The 16,790-nt window shown below is 45.1% G+C and overlaps 1 protein-coding gene and 2 pseudogenes across 4 annotated transcripts in view; 1 reads left to right on the plus strand and 2 right to left on the minus strand.

Annotated features, from left to right (window-relative positions):
* LOC126355024 (fibronectin type III domain-containing protein 5) overlaps positions 1 to 16,790 on the minus strand; it is a 1,528,277-nt gene that overhangs the window by 323,257 nt on the left and 1,188,230 nt on the right. The gene's annotated exons all lie outside the window — the stretch shown is intronic.
* Positions 6,001 to 6,118, minus strand: LOC126357176 (5S ribosomal RNA; annotated as a pseudogene).
* LOC126356655 (5S ribosomal RNA) lies at positions 15,204 to 15,321 on the plus strand (annotated as a pseudogene).

The following is a 16,790-nucleotide window of genomic DNA, read 5'->3' on the forward strand; positions in this document are numbered from 1 at the left end:
GAATGGCACTGAAATTTAGCAATGCATAACACATAACATAATTCAAGTAATTATTCACTTAAAATTTGTTATGATGAATCTTGGCACATGGATGCATATTTAGTTAGTGAGTTATTTATACAAAAATGTAATTACCTTTTTTTAAAAAATAGAGCTACATATTTACGAAGATGATGATTTTGTATCATTTTATACTGAAATAAACATAATTAACTCAAAATCATGCAATTGACAGACTTTCACTTTAAATGTGGTAACCAGCCTACCCGTCAACAGGCCGCAGAATAACAGATTGCCATGGATACTTCATTTCTGAGCATGTACTTCATGGTACACAAAATAATCAGTTCAATCAGAGAAAACACCGTCGCAAACAACAGGCTAACGATAATGCGGCTACAGTGCGCGAAAACAATAAATACTCCACAATAAACGTGCATGTCCTCAGGAACGAAGATAAAAAAGACCCCAAATTAATAGAAAAATTTTGAGCAACATTAGGAAAAGTGATTGCCAAGATTCCCAAAGATGACATCAAAATTTCATTAGGTGAATTGAGTGCACATATCGGTAAAAAAAAAAAAAACCACCAGAAAACTGTGGAAAAGTTGTCGTACACAAATACACAAACAAAAACGGCATGGGACTCATCGAGGTATGCCTGAAAAACAATCTGGAGACTATATCAACATCCCTCGGGAAATCGCAACGAAAACAGAAAACATGGAGGTCACCCATACAACAGACGAGCGAATTCCGTGTAGCGATTTCCTATCCAGTCCCGAAGGAGATCCACGACGTTCAAGTCCGCGGGCGTGCGAACATTGATTCTAACCACTAAATAATTCCATTAAAAATAAAACACACAGGAAAATCCGTCAGGGAAGTATACACATAGACTAGTTCGATACGAAAAAGCAGGAATGAGAAAGACAACAAGGAATAAAATGGGAAGAATTTTATACAAAGATTGTACAAAAAGGATTAGAATGTGAAAATGCACTTGAGAGGCACAAAGAAGCTTTCCAGGAATATTCGCTCATTGGTAAAAATACCCCGAAAACTGTAATAGTTGTTGAGGGAACAGAGAGTAAGTACGTGGAGGGGCAACTGGGTATGAAATTGTTACAACATTTACTACACTGGACGACACCTTCTCTCACCCAAAATCACTCTCACGGGCATGTGAAGGGATCCACAAACACTTATGAACAATACACTTCAACAGAAAAAGCAAGGGCGCATCTGATGGAGAATGGACCATGGACGAACTAAAGTTTGTAAGAAGCTAAGACAAATAAACGCAGCTATCTGGCAAAACGAAAAAATAAAGTTTTTGACGTATCGAAAAGGGCATCTACCCTTTTTCTGCTCAGGAAAGGATATAGGACGATTGTGAACAACTACGTAGAAGTCTTCCTGCTGCAAGTCACCAAAATGTTCTCTCAGCATGCTTACTACAGTAAATACAAAATTTGAAAACAAAATTGGCGGATACCAGGAGAGCTTCCACTCTGGTCGTTCATCCACAGTACAACCTCCAGGCTGAAAATTAATGTAAAATACAAGGCAATCAGGAATGCTCCAATAATTTGCATCTTAATAGATTTGAAGAGGTTATACGATTTCGTTGACTGATAATGCTTGTTTCAGGACTTAGAAGAAAAGTAACTTGACCCAAAAACACTGCGACTGATCAGAGATACACAGTTTGACACAACACCAACAGTTAAATTCATGGATGAAATCTCTGATCTCTTCATGATCAAAGCTGGATTAAGCCAAGACGTATAGTTCATCCTACTGCTAGACACAATAATGAGGGAACGGGAAAATAAAGTGGAAATCCAAGGCCCGCAAAAAGCCAGGACAACATATAAATTTGACGTAGCTTTTGGAGACGATCTGACCATACTCTCAACAACACCAACCAAACAAACAAGCACTAAAAAAATATACAGAAAAAGTTGGCATGCAATTCTGTTTCCAAAAGTCTGGACGTAATCTCATATGACGACAGTTGGAACCGCATACACTGATGAACCAAAACATTATGACCACTTGCTCTGTAGCTTGTTTGTACGTCTTTGGAACGAAATACATCACGGATTCTGCGTATCAAGGCTCGACAGTTTGTTGGTAGGTATGTAGTATTAGATGTGTAGTTCGCGTAAATAACGGGCCGCTGATTTGCGTACGTGGGATGGCGCCCAATAACGACCGAGATGGGTTCCATAGGATTTACATCAGGTGAATTTGGTCGTCGAGACATCAACGTGATTTCCCTATAGTGCCCCTCAAATGACTGTAACAAGGATCTGGCTACGGGCCACAGACAGATATACTGTTGAAAGATGACAGTGCCATCGAGGAAGACATCAAGCATGAAGGGATGTATGTTGTTCACAGTTGTCAGCGAATCTTCGATTATTACCACAGGTTCCATGTAAGCGCAAGCGAATGCCTCGCTAAGGATAATACTGCTCCCAGCAGCGTGCGCCCGTGGAACGTTGCACGTTTCGATCCTCGACCTAGCCCGCGTGATTCACCCGAAGAACCGACTGGCTTCCATTGATCGACGGTCGTATCTTGATGGTCCCGTGCCCACTGCAATCGTAAGTGACGATGTCGTTGGGTGAACATGTGAACAGGTACGGGTGGTCTACTGCGGTGCGGTGTTCGACAATGTACGATGAACGGTGTTCTCCGTAACACTTGTGCGTGCACCAGCATTGCTCTCTTTCGACAGAAATGCCACAGACCACAAACCATCCTACTTTACAAAGCAGAGAAGCCTCCGCACCCCACGTTGTGCGAAGAGTCGTGGGCGTCCAACAATTTAGTGCCTAATGGTAGTTTCACTATCCTACCTCTTTCCACAGACGCTCACGGCAGTAGCACGTCAATATTCGACCAGCTTCGCCGTTTGCAAGATACTCGTTCACAGGCTCTGAGTAATAACAAGTCGCTAACCTCAATGGATTTCCCAATTTTCAGCCCATATCTTCGCTACGGCGCTCCCCTGTCCTTATCTGGGCCGGGCGGTGTGGCCGTGCGGTTCTAGGCGCTTCAGTCTGGAACCGCGTGACCGCTACGGTCTCATGTTCGAATCCTGCCTCGGGCATGGATGTGTGTGATTTCCTTAGGTTTGTTAGGTTTAAGTAGTTCTAAGTTCTAGGGGACTGATGACCTCAGATGTTAAGTCCCATAGTGCTCAGAGCCATTTGAACCATTTTGTCCTTATCTGCACCACTTACATACTTTTGTTACGCATCACGTGCCCGCAACGTCACCAGCCGGCATCCAACGTTGCGGTGGGCAGTGCTCGTAATATTTTGGCTCATCAGTGTAATGTACACAGGAACATTGTCGAACATGATTGTTCTCGTGTTTCAAGTGTTACGATGTCGGGAGGCATGATGTGACATTGCCGTTCTGACCTCCACATCTTTAAATATGGTACATTCACCGGTCAAGGCTATGTGACTCTGTACTCCATCTCCACGTGAGTCTTTTCAGAGGTGCACTCGGCTCCGTCTTTATTCGTGTGCGTGACAATGCCCAGCAGCTTCGATCAGAGCTGGTGGAGGAACTCTTCGAACGAGAGGATATTCGGCAAATGGACTGGTCCATTTATTCCACATTTAAACCCCATCAGGCACGTGTGGGATGCGTTCGGGAGACGTATTTAAGCACGTGCACATGCACCAACGACCATCGAGCATCTGTCAAGCTCTTGTTCTATCACAAGAGCTACCTGCCAGCTTGTGGCCAGTACAGGAGCACGTTGCATATCATGCACTGCCGTCTCTGGTGATCCACACCCTTTAAGAATCGCCGGCCGCGGTGGTCTCGCGGTTCTAGGCGCGCAGTCCGGAACCGTGCGACTGCTACGGTCGCAGGTTCGAATCCTGCCTCGGGCATGGATGTGTGTGATGTCCTTAGGTTAGTTAGGTTTAAGTAGTTCCAAGTTCTAGGGGACTAATGACCACAGCAGTTGAGTCCCATAGTGCTCAGAGCCATTTGAACCATTTGAACCTTTAAGAACCACGTCCTACCGTTTCCAATATCCAGAAAACAGTCACGAACTTCATTGTAGTTATTGTCTTCGAACAAAAGTGTCATTTCTGTTCTTCCCATTGCGTATTTCGTTCAGTTACCTCCTATAATATATTGTAACCATTCGTGGAAAGAACTGCTAAGTTCTTTCTTTGTGTAGTCCAAGTTTCACCGAACTATATTATTTGGCACAGTCACACAATGCGAAATTTGCTTTCGTCCTTAAGTTTCGCGCGCTATTGTGTATACATATAAACGCAATGGGTCCGCCTTGACGTAAAACGCTTTTGTTTTATTTTCTTCTCAGAAACTAGTTTTAGTGACAGCACAACCATCGCTATTGCGATTTTCCTTACTAGCTTCGTTACAAACATTACAAAACGTTATTGCATGTGTGGTGTTTGGTTCCAAATAGTGTACTGAGTGAATAGTTTTATAATACCTTAGGAGGATATAAGATGAACATCAACAAATGCAAAACAAGGATAATAGAATGTAGCCGAATTAAGTCGGGTGATGCTGAGGGAATTAGATTAGGAAATGAAACACTTAAAGTAGTAAAGGAGTTTTGCTATTTGGGGAGCAAAATAACTGATGATGGTCGAAGTAGAGAAGATATAAAATGTAGACTGGCAATGGCAAGGAAAGCGTTTCTGAAGAAGAGAAATTTGTTAACATCAAGTATAGATTTAAGTGTCAGGAAGTCGTTTCTGAAAGTATTTCTATGGAGTGTAGCCATGTATGGAAGTGAAACATGGACGATAAATAGTTTGGACAAGAAGAGAATGGAAGCTTTCGAAATGTGGTGCTACAGAAGACTGCTGAATATTAGATGGGTAAATCACATAACTAATGATGAAGTATTGAACAGAATTGGGGAGAAGAGGAGATTGGGGCAGAACTTGACAAAAAGAAGGGACCGGTTAGTAGGACATGTTCTCAGGCATCAAGGTATCACAAATTTAGCATCGGAGGATCGGAGGGCAGCGTGGAGGGCAAAACTCGTACAGGGGGACCAAGAGATGAATACACGAAGCAGATTCAGAAGGATGTAGGTTGCAATAAGTACTGGGAGATGAAGAAGCTTGCACAGGATAGGGTAGCATGGAGAGCTGCATCAAACCAGTCTCAGGACTGAAGACCACAACAACAACAACATTTACTTTTAGGTCACAGCATGGTTCCTACTTTTGTTGTCATTTCGGCTGTCATTAAAAATTATGAAAATGTGTACTTACATACTTCAGTGTTATACAAATGCAAATTGCGGTAATGTTGTGGATAAAGTTTTGCAAGGCGCTGGGTTGTTACATAGCTTGTCATGCACTCACTTTCTTTGGTCAGCTTTCAATTGGTTTCGCAAAACGTAAAAACGTAACTTTTACACCTTGACCGTAATTGAAAACATTACGCCATCCTGCTGCTCAAGTGTGCCGCGGAAGTGTACGATCAGACAGATGGAACGTCAGACAAATTTAGCAGTGCAAGAATATACCAACTAACATGCAATTCCTGTCAAGACCAATACGTAGGACAAACAAGCAGAAACTTTCGAACAAGGTACACAGAGCAAATGAGAGCTCTGAAGAGTGACAGTATAGATTCCACATTCGCAGAACACTTAATAAATAAAAACCATCACCCCATCAATATCGAAACCGATCTACACATCTTGAGACTCATCAACAGCTTACACCGAAAACGAACAACAGAGGAAAATTACAAAATGCAAAAGGCTTTAAGGCTGTCTCCAGACCGCAAGTGGCCCATCGGGACCATCCGACTGCCGTGTCATTCTCAGCTGAGTATACGGATAGAAGGGGCGTGTGGTCAGCACACCGCTCTCCCGGTCGTTATGATGATTTTATGGGACCGGAGCCGCTACTATTCGGTCGAGTAGTTCCTCAATTGGCATCAAGAGGCTGGGTGCACCCCGAAAAATGGCAACAGCACACGGCGGCCCGGATAGTAACCCGTCCAAGTGCCGGCCACGCCCGACAGCGCTTAACTACGGTGATCTGACGGGAACCGGCGTATTCACTGTGGCAAGGCCGTTGCCCCAAAAGGCTACAGGAAATAAAAACACGGCTGTAAGAGAACTTATACAGGTCGAAGAGCACACACGCCCACCCACCTACCCACTCACCCAAACCCACCCACCCACCCACCCACACACACACACACAAACACACACGCGCGCACGATCACTCCCCCATCACTCACGGAAACGTAATAAGGAACAGAAGGGGTCAAACTTTTCGCTACATTTTTCAAAACCCTCTCGCGGTACGCCATACATTCTCTCGACTCACGGAAACAGCAAGAAGCGTAATGTTCCTAATTATGGACAAGGTGTAAAAGTTACGTTTTGTCTTTAAAAAGTAACTGAAAGCTGACAAACGAACGTCAGTACATGACAGATGACATAACTATCACCGAGCGATGTGGTGCAGTGGTTAGCACACTGGACTCGCATTCGGGAAGACCTCGTTTTAAACGTGCGTCCGGCCATTCTCATTTAGGTTTTCCGTGATTGACCTAAATCGCTTCAGACAAATGCCGGGATGGTTCTTTTGAAAGGGCACGGCGAACTTCCTTCCCCGTCCTTCCCTAATCCGATGGGATCGATGTTCTCGCTGTTTGGTCCCGTTCCCCAGATCAACCAACCAACGTAGCAACCTAGTTTCCACCCAAAATTGTATCCACAACACTACCGAAGTTTCCAGTACTATAACGGTAACGTATGTTAAATTCATATTTTCATATTTGTTAATAACAGGCGCTAATACAGTAATTGCAGATGATACGCTGTATGCCGAAGAAAAAGCAGCAAAAAACTAAAAATATATTGGAAAACGGCAACAAACGTAAAAATCATGCTATGTCTTAAAAGTAAATACGGTATTTTGACTACGCACACACTAAAAGCTTTGGAATCAAGCAGTACACATGCAAGAATAATGCCGGCCGGAGTGGCCGTGCGGCTCTAAGCGCTACAGTCTGGAGCCGAGCGACCGCTACGGTCGCAGGCTCTAATCCTGCCTCGGGCATGGATGTGTGTGATGTCCTTAGGTTAGCTAGGTTTAATTAGTTCTACGTTCTATGCGACTGATGACCTCAGAAGTTAAGTCGCATAGTGCTCAGAGCCATTTGAAACAATTTTTTGCAAGAATAATGAAAAATTCACTAACTGATGGCGATATTGTCCCTGAAACTAGTTACGGACGAAAATGAAACGAAAGTGTTTTACATCAAGGTGGACCCACAGTCCCATATCATTTTACTTTAGTATGTCCATCCTTTTAGCACGACATCTCTGGGATAACGGCCGTCTACTATCGTGACAAATAAAAACACCTACTGCCGTATTTATGATTTTATTTTATTTTGTCGCTACCAGTTTCGAAGCTTCATTGCGTCATCTTCAGGCTGTTCTGATGCGGTACAGGTTGATACGATCTCCATGCATAACCCAGCAGTTGCCAGAACTACTGGATTCGCAGATAACCAACATGGTTGGAGTGCTGCCACGCAAGTTTCAGATTATCTGCGAATCCAGTCGTGCTGGCAACTGATGGGTTGTGCATGGTGATCGTATCAACCCGTACCGCATCGAAACAGCCTGAAGACGACGCAATGAAGCGTCGAAACTGGTAACGACAAAATAAAATAAAATCATAAGGACGGCTGTAGGTGTTTTTGTTTGTTACGTATCATTTTGTGTGGGAACGCGGACCAACGGAAGAGTCTCGAGGTACAATGGTACGTAAACACGGCGAATAAAAATAAAATGGCCCCAAGCTACTCAATGTAATACGTCAGGAAAGAAGCAGAGTTAATAGCAAATGAGGACACAGGGATTGTATGTTCTGGAGCGAATACCGCAGCTCTCCAGAACACGCGTTATGGACTGCCGAGAGACGCTGAGAGAGCAGTCAGCGGCGCGTTTGTGGTGGCGTCGTCGCCTGGTGGGAGCTGGCGGCCGCGCCGGCTCCTGGGCGCCGAGCTATTTTGCAGCCAAGACGCTTACACGCTGACCGCCGAACATTTGTTTCTGGCGGCGTAAACATGCGGCCGGCCCCGACAGCCGCAACAGCAAACACAGGAAGCGAGCACACACTCCGCACTCGGGCGCTCACTCTGATGGGCTCCAGGGCTGGTCGGAGGCCGCCGGCTGCAGTTACGCCTCACCCACTGACTGGCTTTATTGATATTCGGTCTCCTGACTGTACAGCCACCTTGGCGTCTTGTACATGGTGTCCAGAAAAGGACTCCCTGGTTTCAAAATTAAATATATCAAAAACAAAGATCGATAGAGGAATGCAGTAAACGGTATGTTTATTGTGAAATCTGTGAGAAGTTTATACAGCAGTTTGAAATAATAGTTACAAAAGCTGCTAACAGATGGCGCTGAAATCGCCATACGTAATGCCTAGTATAAATAGTGATCCGAAGCCCAGAGCGACCAGTTCCACTATTGAAACGTGAGGAGGTTAGCGTACCGAAGGAAGAGATTAAAACCATGTACTCCATTGAACAACGCGTTTTTCTGGTGCCAGTGTACCACAGGTTAGAAGAGAGTCCTACGGCAACAAGGCGAAGTTTTCAAGCACGATTTAATGTTCCAAAAGGACCCGATGCGAAAATCATTCGTACGCTCTTCGCAAAATTTCAACGAACAGGCAGCGTAACTGATGATCTAGTGGGGCATGTTGGCCGCAAGCAAACCGCAGTTACGCCTGAAAATACCGCCACAGTTTCTGGAATGAATCAGCGAAATCCAATGTCATCCGTCCGTAGAATTGCATCTGAGACTGGTTTGAAGAGTTCCAGCGCGCAGAAAATACTGAGAAAGAGCCTACACATGTTTCCATTAAAAATTCAAACGCACCAGGCCATACCCGTACGAGCTGTGCAATAAAGGGTTGCCTTTGCTAATCAGATGCTCACAAGGATTGATAGTGAAGGATTTCATGTTGGCTGCATCTGGTTTATAGATGAAGCACACTTCCACCTGAACGGATACGTGAATAAGCCGAACTGGCGATTATGGGGTTCCGAAAAGCCATATTGGTGTGAAGCGAAACTCACGTATTCTCCTAAAGTTACTCTGTGGGCTGCAGTATGCAGCAGAGGCATTATTGGCCCTTTTTGCATTCGAGAAACAGTCACTGGTGCACCTTACGTCGCAATTTTGGAACAATTTGTCGCCACACAGCAAGCGTTACAGGATCGACCAGGTACTGAATGGTTTATGCAAGATGGAGCCCGAACACATCGGGCCGAACAACTGTTTCGCTTTCTTGCGGAATACTTCGGAAATCGAGTCATTGCTTTCGAATATCCCAAATTTACTGGTGCAGTCATGGATTGGCCTCCATATTCGCCGGATTTGACTCTCTGTGACTTTTTTTTGTGGGGCACAGCGAAAGACATGGTCTACCCGAAGCATTCCGCCACGCTGGACGAACTTGAATCGGCGATCTCTGTGGCATGTGAATCCATTTCGGTTGAGACACTACGAAATGTGATGGAGAATTTCCTTCTTCGTTTGCGCCACCTCTGTACTGCCAATGGTGAACATTTTGAAAACATTGTGATGTGATTGTTTGCAAAGATTGTTTTCATACGATTATTTCACTTATGTATGCTGATATGAGCTGTACGGCGTACAGCGCCATCTGTTTGCAGATTTTGTAACTATTATTTCAAACTGGTGTATAACATTCTTACAGCTTTCACAATAAACATACCATTTACTACATTCCTCTATCGATCTTTGTTTTCGAGATATTTAATTTTGAACTCAGGGAGCCCTTTTCTGGACACCCTGTAAGTTATCAGAGCGCTTTGAACCTGAGTTGGTGTAAAAACACTACTAAACTGGTAACATTTCCAATCTATTTGTGAACTGGTTTTCCCGAGAATATTGTTTTATTGGAAAGCCTCTTCTCTATATATGAAAGGTATCCTGAATAACTCACACATCGCCCATCCGAACCGCTAAGGAACTTTGGAGAAGGTGTGGGTATTATACTGTAGGCATCGTGTAAGAAACGATTGCCCGAAATTCCACTCCTAATGGGATCAAATAGGCGATGAAAGGCATTTTCGAAAGTATGTCACTATTAAAGGAATATTGAAGCTTGAGCTATGAAAACTGGTATTTGGTTTCTCAATAAGACAATACGCTCACTACTGGCCATTAGAATTGCTACACCAGGAAGATGACGTGCTACAGACGCGAAATTTAATAGACAGGAAGAAGATGCTGTGATATGCAAATTATTAGCTTTTCAGATCATTCACACCAGGTTGGCGCCGGTGGCGACACCTACAACGTGGTGACATGAGGAAAGTTTCCAACCGATTTCTCATACACAAACAGCAGTTGACCGGCGTTGCCTGGTGAAAAGTTGTTGTGATGCCTCGTGTAAGGAGGAGAAATGTGTGCCATCAAGTTTCCGGATTTGATAAAGGACGGATTGTAGCCTATCGCGATTGTGGTTTGTCGTATCGCGACATTGCTGCTCGCGTTGGTCGAGATCCAATGACTATTAGCAGAATATGGAATCGGTGGGTTCAGGGGGGTAATACGGAACGCCGTTCTGGATCCCAATGGCCTCGTATCACTAGCAGTCGAGATGACAGGCATATTATCCACATGGATGTAACGGATCATGTAGCCACGTCTCGATCCCTGAGTCAACAGATGGGGACGTTTGCAAGACAACAGTCATCTGCACGAACAGTTCGACGACGTTTGCAGCAGTATGGACTATCAGCTCGGAGATCATGGCTGCGGTTACCCTTGACGCTGCATCACAGATAGGAGCGCGTGCGATGGTGTACTCAACGACGAATGGGTGCACGAATGCCAAAACGTCATTTTTTCGGATGGATCTAGGTTCTGTTTACAGCATCATGATGGTCGCGTCCGTGTTGGACGACACATTGGAAGCATGTATTCGTCACCGCCATACTGGCGTATCACCCGGCGTGATGGTATGAGGTGCCATTGGTTACACGTCTCGGTCACCTCTTATTCGCATTGACGGCATTTTGAACAGTGGACGTTACATTTCAGATGTGTTACGACCCGTGGTTCTACCCTTCATTCGATCCTTGCGAAACCCTACAATACAGCAGGATAATGCACGACCGCATGTTACAGGTCCTGTAAGGGCCTTTCTGGATACAGAAAATGTTCGACTGCTGCCCTGGCCAGCACATTGTTCAGATCTCTCACCAATTGAAAACGTATGGTCAATGGTGGGGCAGCAACTGTCTCGTTACAATACGCCAGTCACTACTCTTGATGAACTGTGGTATCGCGTTGAAGCTGCATGGGCAGCTGTACGTGTACACGCCATCCAAGCTCAGTTTGACTTAGGCCCAGGCGTATCAAGGCCGTTATTACGGCAAGAGGTGGTTGTTCTGGGTACTGATTTCTCAGGATCTATGCACCCAAATTGCGTGAAAATGTAATCACATATCAGTTGTAGTATAATATATTTGTCCAATAAATATCCGTTTATCATCTCCATTTCTTCTTGGTGTATCAATTTTAATGACCAGTAGTGTAAAACATACATGTTTCAGCATTTTGGAAATTCAACCACTAAGGAGGTAAAATAGTGGCTGAAAATTTTTTTGAAAATAAATAATTACTGAAGAACTACTAATAGATTTTTAAGGCTACATCTATAACAATTGATATTTGACTTCTAGGTGAGAAATAAGAAAAAGGCGTTTCAGAGTGTTTCTAGAAATTAAGTCGCTAAGACAGTGCAATAGCGGATGAAAATTTTGAAGAAAATATTTCGACACATTAAAAAAATTTTAAAACTGAATTTATGAAAATTGGTGTCTCACTTCTCGTTTAGATGTAAAGAAATATTTGTCAGGGAATGAAATTTTTCCGCAAGAGCGCAAAAGGCATGATTAACTAGTTTGGACTCCAGCTATGACAATCGGTTTTTGGTTAGAAGTCCATTCGGAAAAGGCTATGCTTATTTGCCCTTAATTAGTGTGAAAAGCTTAGGTGTTGCGGTTTGTCAACAGCAAAAAAATTCGATTAAATAAAAAAATGTCTCTGCAGGCCATGCAATCTACGCGAGCGAAGCAGGGAGCGCTGAGATAGTCTAATTTTAAAGTTACTCAAGTTTCCCTACTAGGAATCTGTGCGTCCACTGCCTGACATAAAGAGTGGACCATCTAGGAGGGAAATCGGAAAGAAAATGAAAATTTACGGGTTGTGAGTGTATGTGATGTTCTTTCAGTGACTAGAAAACCGACTCAAATTTGCAAAGACGTTGGCAGTATTACGATCGCATTGCACCCGCTCTGGCCAGGATTCACGCACTGTTTCCGTTGGGACTGGTGTCATAAAGACGTTGTAGCCTCTCGTGAGGCAAGCTGCCCCACAACTGTTGTAACTCGTCCTTGACATCGTGGATGCTGTCGCTGGGACCGAGTTGGTATCGGAGCTTGTCCCACACATGTTATGTCTGTGGCAGGACTGATAGCCCCTAGAGTACCTCAACTTCATGCAGGCAGCTCATATACAAACGTGCCACGTGTGGACGAGCGTTGTTGTGTTGAAAAATGGTTCCACGGCACTGTCTCATGAGAAGTAACACGCGAGGATTCGCGATGTCTGTTATGTCCCGTGTACCGTCAGAGTCTCTTCAGTCATGACCACCCGTGACTGCAAGTCACACCCGATGGGCTCTGTACAGCCTACATCACGACCCATGGAGTTACACTGTTGAGCTTTTCCAAGACAACGGAAGAATGGAACGTTTCCCTGGCCCGGCCATACTCGTCGACAATGACGATAGAGGATAATACAGTAACGTGATTCATCGCTGAAGACAATGCGGTGTTGTTTATCAGCAACCCGTGCTTCCCGGTCACGGCAAGAGCTGTATTGTGGTGTTAATGGCAGCCTAAGCATCCGACGGTAAATTCCCTGGTAGAGCTGCGGCATGACATAGGATGTTGCATGAGTCCATTACTCGTTCCCGGATGGCAGGCGCAAGTGTGCTGGAGTAATGATGTGCTTGGTCCACAATACGACGATACTCCCGTGTGGTGGTCATTCGCCCCGTCTTCGCTTCCAAAATATGCAGTCGAAATCGCATCGGAATGCCCCACTAATGTCGATAGCACACAACTCGACGAGTGTGCCGAATGGAGACCCCCCCCCCTGAGACTCAGTAAGGCGGTGATAAATCAACCGGCATCACCGTGTCCTCCGCAGTAATCGTTCAACAACTGACGTTCGCGCCTATCAGGCCTGCTAACAGCATTAAACACGAACAATACTAATGTATTCTGGTGGCTGTTTTATCTTTCACAGACAACTGCAACCTCAATTGTTTACGTAACAGCCAGCGGCTATGTACGTGTACAAAGTCTTATTGACATCTGACCATGTCTTCTGGGTGCGTCGCTTTTCCTTTTTTTGACAGGTAGTTTACGTAAAGGAGATTCAATAGCGTCATTGGCCGGGAGGCCCCTTGCGGGGCAGGCCCGGCCGCCTTGGTGCAGATCTTATTACATTCGACGTCACGTTGGGCAATCTGCGAACCGGATGGGGATGAAATGATGATGAACACAAACACAACACCCAGTCCCTGAGCAGATATATCAAATGACTACAGTTTCAAAAAAAAGGACGGTTTATCCAGGGGAATGAACTTCGGAAATTGAGCAAGTCAATAAAGCTTTCGTCCCACCTCTGACCCTTCCGGAGGCAGTTATTCAGTTTGGCATCAATTGATAGAGTTTTGGATTTCATCATGAGAGGTATCGTGCCAAATTCTGTCCAATAGGCGCTTTACATCGTCAGAACCCCGCAATGGTTGGAGGGTGCTGCCCATAATGCTCCAAAAATTGTCAGTTGGGGAGAGATCCGGCGATCTTGCTGGCCAAGGTAGGGTTTGGCAAGCACGAACACAAGCAGTAGAAACTCTCGCCATGAATGGGCGGAGATTATCATGCTGATATTGAAGCCCAGGAGTGAAACAAAACAAAGTGTAGAATATCGTGGATTACGCTGATGAGAACCAAAGGGGCCCTGCTATGAAGTGAAATCGTAACCCAAACCATGGCTACTGGTTGTTGCGCCGTATGGCGGGTGACAGTCAGATTCGTATCCCACCCCTGTCCGGGGCGTCCCCAGACACGTCTTCGCTGGTCATCGGGACTCATCACTGAAGACAATTCTACTCCAGTCAGTAGATTACTTGCCCAGATGACCAGTGAAGATATGTTGGGAGGTGCGCCAGACAGCGGTGGGGTACCGACCTGACTGTCACCCGCCATTAGGTCGGCAACCACGAATGTCTGAGGTGCCACTTCTTTATAGCAGGACCCTTTTTATCGTCATCCGCGGTATCCTTACAGTACAGCGGTACGTCAGTGGTATTGTACGCCCTGTTCCGTTTCTCTTCACGGCAAGGCATCCTTTTCTTATTCTTTAGCAAGTTAATCCCCGCCCGCAGAGTTCAGATGGCTCTAAGCACTATGGGACTTAACATCTGAGGTCATCAGTCCCCTAGACTTAGTACTACTTAAACCTAACTAGCGTATCACATGCATCCATGCCCAAGACAGCATTCGGGCCTGCGACCGTAGCAGCACCGCGGTTCCAGACTGAAGCGCCTAAAACCGCTCGGCTCGCCCGCAGAGGGCGAGAGTTTTGTAGAGCTTGTCTTTGTGTTCGCCAAACCCTTCCTTGGCCAGATCTCTCCCCAATTGAGAACCTGTGGATCATTATGGTCGGTCCCTCCAAACAGCTCGGTATTTTGACTATCTGACGCGACAGTTGGACAGAATTCAGCGCGATGTCCGTCACGAGGACATCCAATAATTCTATCAATTAATGACAAGCTGCATAATAGCTTACAAAAGGGCCAGAGGTGGACCAATGCTTTACTAACTTGCTCAGTTTGTGAAGCTCTTTCTCCTGAATAAATTATCCAATTTGTCTGAAATTGTAATAGTTTGTTTGTCTATATATATACTTCCGATCTACCGATTTCCATCCCATTCGGATAATTCTTTGGTGGTGTGGTTTTCCTTTTTGTATTTGAGTCTATGTACGAGAACAATAAAGGTGTATTCTACATTATGCAGGATACGGCCTTGCCGCAGTGGGTACACCGGTTCCCGTGAGAACACCGAAGTTAAGCACTGTCGGGCGTGGTCGGCACTTGGATGGGTGACCATCCAGGCCACCATGCGCTGTTGCCATTCTTCGGGGTGCACTCAGCCTCGTGATGCCAATTGAGGAGCTACTCGACCGACTAGTAGGGCTTCGGTCAAGAATACCATGATAAAGACCGGGAGAGCGGTGTGCTGACCCCACGCCCCTCCTATCCGCATCCTCCTCTGAGGGTGACACGGCGGTCGGATGGTCCCGGTATGTACCTCACTTTCGTTTGGCCTTGCGTCTAGTGCTAAAGGTAGTTCACTATCGCCAAACAATTACAAAATACGCAGAAGAGGCATTACAACATCACCAAAATGGCAAACAATATTCTTCAAATTCAGAATGGTTCAGATGGCTCTGAGCACTATGGAACTAAACATCTGAGGTCATCAGTCCCCTAGAACTTAGAACTACTTAAACCCAACTAAACTAAGGACAACACACACATCCATGCCAGAAGCAGGATTCGAACCTGATAGCGTCGCGGTAGCGGTCGCGCTGTTCCAGACTGAAGGGCCTAGAACCGCTCGGCTACACCGGCCGGGCAAAAATCTTCGCCTAACTTTACAGGCACTTAATTCAGATCGAAGTGTCTAAAGGTCATCATCATCATCATTTAAGACTGATTATGCCTTTCAGCGTTCAGTCTGGAGCATAGCCCCCTTATAAAATTCCTCCACGATCCCCTATTCAGTGCTAACATTGGTGCCTCTTCTGATGTTAAACCTATTACTTCAAAATCATTCGTAACCGAATCCAGGTACCTTCCCCTTGGTCTGCCCCGACTCTTCCTACCCTCTACTGCTGAACCCATGAGTCTCTTGGGTAACCTTGCTTCTCCCATGCGTGTAACATGACCCCACCATCTAAGCCTGTTCGCCTTGACTGCTACATCTATGGAGTTCATTCCCAGTTTTTCTTTGATTTCCTCGTTGTGGACACCCTCCTGCCATTGTTCCCATCTACTAGTACCTGCAATCATCCTAGCTACTTTCATATCCGTAACCTCAACCTTGTTGATAAGGTAACCTGAATCCACCCAGCTTTCACTCCAATACAACAAAGTTGGTCGAAATATTGAACGGTGCACAGATAACTTAGTCTTGGGACTGACTTCCTTCTTGCAGAAGAAAGTAGATCGTAGCTGAGCGCTCACTGCATTAGCTTTGCTACACCTCGCTTCTAGTTCTTTCACTATGTTGCCATCCTGTGAGAATATGCATCCTAAGTACTTGAAACCGCCCACCTGTTCTAACTTTGTTCCTCCTATTTGGCACTCAATCCGTTTATATTTCTTTCCCACTGGCATTACTGTCGTTTTGGAGATCTTCATACCATAGTCCTTACATTTATGATCTAGCTCTGGAATATTACTTTGCAAACTTTGAGTCGAATCTGCCATCACAACTAAGTCATCCGCATATGCAAGACTCCTTATTTTCTGTTCACATATCTTGATCTCACTCAGCCAGTCTATTGTTTTCAACATATGATCCATAAATAATATGAA

This window comes from Schistocerca gregaria, chromosome 3 (assembly GCF_023897955.1).
Source record: "Schistocerca gregaria isolate iqSchGreg1 chromosome 3, iqSchGreg1.2, whole genome shotgun sequence".
NCBI lineage: Eukaryota > Metazoa > Arthropoda > Insecta > Orthoptera > Acrididae > Schistocerca > Schistocerca gregaria.